Here is a 6000-nt window from a genome sequence, read left to right as displayed (position 1 = left end):
ATCAAGGAGTTGAAAAAGAGACCACACATTAAATACAAAAGAAGTGTTAATAAATACCAGAGAATTTCTTCTGACAAACTTGCAATTGTATTAGAAATCCACAAGTAAAGATTGTTTAAATAAATATAGTTGGAAACACCAACATCGCACTTTTATATAATTCCAGGTTAAGAGAAACCTGTTGTAGAAATTACAAATTACTTAGAACAGAAATGAAAGTACTCCAATACCTATTACAAGTGGCACATAGGAGAAAATTTATTGCCTTAAGTGTTTATTATAAAAGCAAAATGAGTGCATTTATATCAATGAATTAACTGATCAATTCAAAAAAGCTTGAACAAAATGAAAAGTAAATCTAAAAGAAGATGTAGGATGTAAATAATAAAGATAAGAGCAGGTATTGATGAACTAGGAAACAAAGATTTCATAGAGAAGATCAACAGAAACAAAAGCTGATCCTTTGAAAATGCTAAATAGAATAAACAACTAGTCAGACCCACTGAGACAAAGAGAAAAAACCACAACTAATATTAGCAATGTAAACATGGATACCATAAAGATTTTCAAAATCACAAGAAGATACCTTAAATAACTTTCTGCCAACAAACTTAAAAAATTGGAATAAATGAATACTTTTCTAAAAAATATAAAGTTATACATAAATTTAAGTTAAATATAAACATCAATGTAAAGTTTGTTCAGGAAGATACAGAAAACCCAAGAGAACACATAACTATGGCAAAAACTGTTCTAGAAGAAAAAAATATTGCTCCCAAAAGACACCAAACCCTCAGTGACTTTACAGGGAAGTATAATGCAAAAAATTACAGTCCAATTTCATTTATGAAACTATGCAAAAGACTCAAAATACTGGCAAATTGAGTTCAACAGTAGGAGAAAACTGAATAGGTTGTTAAAATGTTGCAGTTGATGCAGGAATACAAGAATGGCTTTGAATCAGTCTTTGAAAAGGGGTAAAAGTAGTTGCCTATTCCAGGTCACAGTTGCAGGGAAAGAGGAACAGGTCTTACATAGCATATAAAGGAAAAGTTTAGAAAAACTTGCCTGTAGGGAATATGAAGGTCAGAAGATGATACAATTGCTAGAGGGAAAACCATAAAATGATGAAGGAACTAAAAGAATGTTGCAATTTTAAAATAGTATTTATGTTAGGGACAGCATCTCACTGTGCCACTCAGGCTGGAGCCCAGTGGTACCATCATAGCTCACTGTAACCTTGTACCACTGGGCTCAAGTGATCCTCCTACCTCAGTCTCCAGAGTACCTAAAACAACAGGTACCCTTCACCATGCTCAACTAATATTTTTATTTTTATTTTTTAGAAATGGAGTTTCACTGTCTTGTCTGGGCCAGTGTCAAATTCCTGGCCTCAAGCAATCTTCCTGCCTCAGCCTTCCAAAGCACTGGGATTACAGGTGTGAGCCACTACCCTTGGCCTAAAATAGTATATTTTTTAGTTATCTTTTTAACCTAATAGTAATCCTACAGAGGGTTCATTTGTAAGTTTCTTTTCATTCAATTTGCAAGTATGGGAGAGGTCTATGTTAAATATGTTCTAATTAGTTAGAATATAATTAAAGCTTATAATTTAATCAAAAGACCTAGTTGTTTCCTGAAACCTATGTAGTTTGCAAGTGCTGTTGTTTCTGTTACCTATATGGTATGGGGCTGTAAAATGCCACATGGCATACAAAGCTAGCGGAAAGAGATGGGAAGTTTCAGTCTGGGCCCAGAGAAGACCCATAAGTTGAGGCAAACAGCATCATGGCTGCAATGCGCACACTGGAGGGAACGGGGAGTCTGTACCACAAGTTGCTCCCCTAATGAGGCCTGGACAGAAACCAGGCCATGGCAGACCCAGCTTCAGACCCAACCTTCCTTATCTGGATGGCCTGGAGTTCTTTCCAGGGTAGTCCTGATGGACATCTGGCACCTATGTCCCAGTTTGCTGAGGAGCTTTCACTGCCCAAAGAAGGAGGCAGCATCTCCTTGCAGTGGTTCCTACAGAAAAATGTGGAGATGGCACTCCACCCGCTGCCCTGAGCACGTAGGTGAAGCTATTCGGACCAGGAATGCGTTTAACAGGAAGCCTGGGACAGTCACAACCTAAGTGCTGAGAAATGCGGCCAAGAGCATCCATCCGCCTCCCTCAGCAGACAGTCTGGCGGCGTGTGAAGGAAAGCTGCTTTCTGGGACCTCCAGAGGGTGAAGCGTTGACATCATCTACATTGGTGATGTTAACCAACTTCATTGATCACGGGGCATCCATGTTCCATGTCTCCAGCCTTAGTGTCCTCAGCAGCTTGTGCAAAGTCTTCTCAGAGACTTTGAGAAAAAACATATTAATAGATAATTGAATAAGTAAAAGTGTAACAAAACACAGTGTTTAAAAATCACAAGTGTTGTGTGATTTATAGGATTAAAAATTGAATTAAGGCCCTGTGAGTTTTCCGGTAGCCCTCTCCTCCCCCGCTGCACCAGCCATTCCAGACCTTTGAAGGAAGCATCTTGGTGTTTCCCCCAGGGGACTCTCCCCTCCCCAAGGACCTCAGAACCCCACCAGGATGAGGGTCACCGCAAGCTCCAGACTAGCAACGATGGGCGGCCACTGGGGGTGTTGCTGGGGTCGACCCACTGGGAGGTGAGCTGCCCACTACTCCAAGCACTGGGAAGAACAGAGAACACAGCCAAGTGATTTGAAAGTCTCTATCAGTTCACATGGGAAAGCAGCCGGCAGAAACAGGGGAGCACAGGCCCAAGGCTCCCCAGAAGCATTTCTCAGGGATCGCTCTGCAGTCGGCTGATCACTGGCATGCGGGCTCTTGGTGTTCTAGACGGGACCCCAGCGGGCTGGCAGCAGGCTAGCCCCGTGATCATTTTATAACTGTTCTTCCCACCTCTGTTTTATCAGTTTATAAACCTTTTCAAAGTGAGTTTTCAGCTCTTGACCCAGGAGTAACGGTCTGTGGTAGACAACTGAGGGAGTTTAATTTTCATTTGTATTTCCTCTGAAAAGTTTCCTCTTTCAAGTTTAGGTTTGTAAACTAAAAATAAATTCCTAAGCTCCCCCATCACCTGAATGGACCCCTCTTTGCCTGCGGAACCCTGGAAAAACCTTAAAACTGAGTTCCTGGCCATGACAGGACAGGAGGTCAGACATGTCTCATTATACCCCTCCCTCTAGTGGTTTAGACACAACAGCCGACCAGCATGAATGTTAAAGTCAAGATCATAAGACACACACAAGGGACCCTTTGTGGCAATAAGATACCAAATTCCAAATAAGACCGAAGGCCATGCCAGGCAAGGGTGGAGTCACACACCCCTACACTTCAAGAACAAACTGTGTTCTAAATGCCACAAGGGTTTTCTTTTTCTCTGGCAGCTGAAAATGCACTCGCCTGGAGAGATAAGCAATATTCTAACGGGGACCGGCGCAGTGGCTCATGCCTGTGATCCCAGCACTTTGGGAGGCCATGGCGGGCTGATCACCTGAGGTCAGGAGTTCTAGACCAGCCTTGCCAACATGGTGAAACCCTGTCTCTACTAAAAATACAAAAATTAGCTCGGTGTGGTGGCAGGCGCCTATAATCCCAGCTACTCGAGAGGCTGAGGCAGGAGAATCGCTTGAACCCAGGAGGCGGAGGTTGCAGTGAGTTGAGATGGTACCACGGCACTCCAGTCTGGGTGACAGAGAAGAGTCCATCTCAAAAAAAACAAAAAAAATCTAACAGTTGTAGCTCACCAACAGACACTAACTAACTGACCCCTTGTTCCACCAGCCATCACTACAGCTTTGATTGGACAAGACACCAATTTCAGCAACATTCTCCAGATAAGACCACTGACCACGCCCTCGTTCTGGCCGGTTTACAGAGGCTGCACACTTGCGTTCCTTCATGTCCTGAAAATACCTTTTGACATATAGGACCTAACTGTAACACATTTAAATGTTAAGTCTCCACCCCAAAGTGAACATGGGTCGTATGTTACATACATGTTTGTTCAATTTGCATGTCTCAGGACTACCTTTATGAACATTCACAGCTCTTCCTGTAATCTGTTGAATGTATATGTTTAGCCAGCCTGTCCAGCATAAAGCTCCAACTCCCACTCCTCCTCCATCCAAGTGCTCTGGTCTTTGTAGAAGGCTACACTTCCCAGCCCATGGAATGGCCACCTGGTAGGCTGTAACCCTTTAGAAGTAACAAAGTCTCTTTCTCCAAATGTATAAAGATCTCCTGATGTTTCAAAAGTTAACAGATCTGATTATGAGTTGGTTGGTGACAGCACACCTGGGTGACCATCCAGGTGTTTTTCCTCATTGACTCCATGGCCATCCTGGGCCATAGCTGCAGAACAGCCCCTCCACAAGAACCAGAGGCAGCCAATGTGATCCTGTCCTATCTCCAGTGAGACCACCGGCAGGCTTTTCCAAGAGACCTGGGCAACAAATGAAAAAGAGTGTCTGTGTTACTGCTGCTTTAAAAGGCATAAAACAAATGAAGGAAGTAGAAAGGGGGAGGGATTAAAGATGAGCAGACAGACAAGAAATCCACACAGTGATTGTTGGCTGTCTTTCGAGAAATTTCTTAAAGGATTGGTGTCTTAAATACCTTTGTGTCACTGCAATATTCAAATTATTAAAAACAGTTACTGTTCACTGATCACTGTGGTATTTGATGCCTGATTCACTCAACATTTGACATAATTTTCCAATCATTAAATTTCTGTTTACATTATAATAGGGAAAATGGAAACATTAATAAACACTATAAATTTGTCCCTGGTTAGTTCATATTATTCCACTGATACAAATGGAGATTATTCACACCAATATCACACCCTGAAGAAGAATTCCAAAGTGGGCCTGCAGCATGAATGCAGTTGCTGGGCTCCTGAAGTCGAGTGCTCAGGTGTAGAGGGGGAAAGAGAAAGGAGAGGCCCCCCCTTGCACTTCTTGCTCTCCATCTATCTGAATAATCAAAATAATTCCATCATTTTCATACACAGTCCCGAGACACCAATAAGGTAAGACCATTTCCTTGAGGAACAGATAATCCTTCTTCTCTCTCTTAGTGCATATCCATTCTCTGGTCTTTTTGTGAAGAGACTAAATCTGTCACCTCTAAATGTTTATTTACAAAAATAACAATAATGATTTTATATGCAAGCTGCAATAATCCATATCTGCCCATCACACAATAACATATAGCATTTGAATGTCTTTTACCCCATGTCCTATTCAAGGTGCAAAGGTGTAATATACTAAAGAATATACCTGGTCTTTTCCCGTAGATTCTGGCCTGGAGCTTCAAAACCCTTGGAATTTCCTGATAAAAGTCTCTTTTGTTAGTCATAATGAGCCCTTTCAGAAATGTCTGAGTAATTTTTGTTTTTGTTTTTTGGTTTATTGAGTTTTTCTTGAGATGGAGTTTTGCTCTTGTTGCCCAGGCTGGAGTGCAATGGCGTGATCTCGGCTCACTGCAAACTCCACCTCCTGGGTTCAGGTGATTCTCCTGCCTCAGCCTCCCGAGTAGCTGGGACTACAGGCACATGCCACCATGCCTGGCTAATTTTTTTTTTTTTTTGTATTTTTAGTAGAGACAGAGTTTCATTATGTTGGCCAGGCTGATCTCAAACTCCTAGTCTCAGATAATCCACTCATCTTGGCCTCCCAAAGTGCTGAGATTACAAGCATGAGCCACTGCACCTGGCCCACGTCTGAGTTTATACTAATGAGGTGGTGGCTCAGGGTGAACCTTTAAATAATTCCAAGGGAGGGATTGACCATGCCGGAGAAACCAAGCATGCCCTGCCCTCTGACTTCTGCAGAGGATGGGAGGACCGGAGATTAAGTTCAGTCATGCAGCCAATAATTTAATCAATCATGCCTATGTAAGAAAACCTTGTTAATGACTCTGGACATCGAGGCTCAGCTGAGCTTCTGGGTTGTAAACACCTCAATGTACCAGG

The 6000-nt window shown here is 42.4% G+C and overlaps 1 long non-coding RNA gene across 1 annotated transcript in view; it reads right to left on the bottom strand.

The window, feature by feature from the left end:
• Positions 1 to 233: 233 nt before the first annotated feature.
• Positions 234 to 6000, bottom strand: part of LOC114673700 (uncharacterized) — a 112221-nt gene continuing 106454 nt past the window's right edge. Inside the window, exon 5 of the long non-coding RNA XR_013408364.1 lies at positions 234 to 2349. This is a non-coding gene — a long non-coding RNA (uncharacterized LOC114673700). The remainder of the gene's footprint in view (positions 2350 to 6000) is intronic.

Source organism: Macaca mulatta, chromosome 18 (genome assembly GCF_049350105.2).
Source record: "Macaca mulatta isolate MMU2019108-1 chromosome 18, T2T-MMU8v2.0, whole genome shotgun sequence".
NCBI lineage: Eukaryota > Metazoa > Chordata > Mammalia > Primates > Cercopithecidae > Macaca > Macaca mulatta.
Note: the sequence above shows the minus strand (reverse complement) of the source record. Positions and strands in the feature narration are given on the sequence as shown.